Genomic DNA, 2161 nt, shown 5'->3' with positions numbered 1-2161 from the left:
TTTAGATGTCCTGCCAACAAGTTTTTTCAAAAAGGTCTCAAAGACTTTAGAGTCAGACCTGTTACAGATCGTCAATTTTTCTTTATTATCAGGTGTGTTTCCAGAATCACTAAAAACTGCTGTAATAAAACCTATGCTAAAAAAGGACAATCTTGACAAGACACAAATGAACAACTACAGGCCGATCTCAAATCTCCCATTTTTAAGTAAGATCATTGAAAAAGCAGTTTCTCAACAGCTCAATTACTTCTTAAAACAGAATAACTGCTATGATGCCTTCCAGTCAGGTTTTAGACAGAACCACAGCACTGAAACAGCTCTGACCAAAGTGTTTAATGACATATGTCTGAATACAGACAGTGGAAAAATGTCAGTCTTATGTAACCCATGTGAAATACAGGGCTGCAAAGTCCCTTTTTGTAATCTAAGGCTATAGCCTGTTATTGCCACAAGGGGGTGCTGTGATGCAGTCTTGTGTTTTGACAACCTTGCGTCTAGTGCGCAGGAAGTATTACCTGTCTCTTCCTGTGAGATTTTCCCTCTGATGGCGGTCAAGTACGTGTCGGAGCGCATGGAAAAAGTATCTTGGTATGCAATACTGCAACCCGGTTAATGAGACCAGATTGTTTTATGTATAAATGCTAATAAGATACTCTTTTATTAGGCCCCGAACTCTGACCACATAGGGAATAACGTCTGTCAAGTTATTTGTGTCTGGAAATCCCGGTGAGTCACGTGCTTTTGTTAGCTACCTGTTAAGTTAGATAATGTATTTTACTAGCCGATTCAGCTCGGAAACCTTTGAACAAAAACCAATCGGGAGCTATGAGAATCTGGCGTGTTGTTTTACTTCTCCTGTTGTTCTTTACAGTGTGTTATAAGTGTTGAATGCTTTGAGCTAAACGATGCCGATGCTAGATGCGATGCTAGCTGCTAATAGCTGTTAGCCACCCCACCGAAGCCATATTCCGATCGGGGAGCTATTCAAGAAGAAGCACTAGCTCTGTTTATATTAGAATGGTTATGTCTTAATAGATATGAGCATATTTCAAGTTTAATAGTATTTGCACTGAATTAAGTTACATTTGTTTGTAAGCCTTAAGGATGAATGTCATTTTCATTGCTATGACTGTTTACATTACTGTTTAAGCTGCTGATGTTCTTTGTTGTGATATTTTGATAAAATTGTTTATACTGGTACAAACAAGTTACTGTAACTCTTGTAACTTGGTAAAGCTAAAGGGAATGCCATTTGTGATTAATACATTTGGAAAAGAAGTTAATGAGCTCATGTTAAGAACACAAAATGGGAAAGAAATTGATTGTTCTGCACTGTTTGTGTAGATTGGTTTTTTTGAACTACTAGAAGAATTCTGGAGAACCACTGATGGCGAGAACAGCCCAAATGAGATCCTGGATGATCGTGAAATGGTGTGGCCAGCCATGCGATCGGATTGTGGGATTTGTCTGAGAAACTGATTCAAGCAACCCTGGATTTCAGATAAGCCCTATGCACTACTTTTCCTACCCGGATAATAGGGTTTGTACACTGACAATTCCCCTACAGTACACCTGTTTGGGTTTTCAACGACTTTAAAGGACAATTCAGACTGGACAATTCAAACTTCACAACGGGAACACTTTAATCTGTTTCATTCATTCCAAAGAGCTCTGATACAGTTCAGTATAAATCTTCCATTTAAATGTCTTTATTGTTTTGTTTTACATGTATTCACTTTTAAAATGCACTATTAGTGTGCAATTTGGGTTATTGTGTTGTATATGTATATAAATGGTACTGAGGCAATAAAGGTCCCAGTTATTCACTTCCAAGCCAACTCCTTTTGTGAGTCTCCAAAACAAAACCTCCTTCTGAACCTAGTAAGATGTCTAGGGTCTCTATTTGAAGTGAGAGTGTACTGGTCCTGAGTAGAGGCGCTACACTTAGTTTTACTGGATCTCAGTGCAGCATTTGATACAGTTGACCACAACATATTACTCAAACGACTGGAGAACTGGGCAGGTCTTTCAGGAACTGTCCTAAACTGATTCAAAACATACTTAGAAAACAGGAAATACTTTGTATCAATAGGTAACTTCACATCTGAGCAGACAAGTATCACATGTGGAGTTCCCCAAGGTTCCATCTTGGGACCCCTTC

General features: G+C 38.7%; 1 long non-coding RNA gene across 1 annotated transcript; it reads left to right on the top strand.

Annotated features, from left to right (window-relative positions):
- Positions 1-381: 381 nt before the first annotated feature.
- LOC146501962 (uncharacterized) lies at positions 382-1833 on the top strand. Its single transcript, XR_014869548.1, has 2 exons — positions 382-588; positions 665-1833. It is a non-coding gene; the product is annotated as an uncharacterized LOC146501962 (long non-coding RNA).
- Positions 1834-2161: the final 328 nt, after the last annotated feature.

This window comes from Neolamprologus multifasciatus, chromosome 15 (genome assembly GCF_963576455.1).
Source record: "Neolamprologus multifasciatus chromosome 15, fNeoMul1.2, whole genome shotgun sequence".
Taxonomy (NCBI): Eukaryota; Metazoa; Chordata; class Actinopteri; order Cichliformes; family Cichlidae; genus Neolamprologus; species Neolamprologus multifasciatus.
This window is presented reverse-complemented; position numbering and strand designations above follow the sequence as displayed.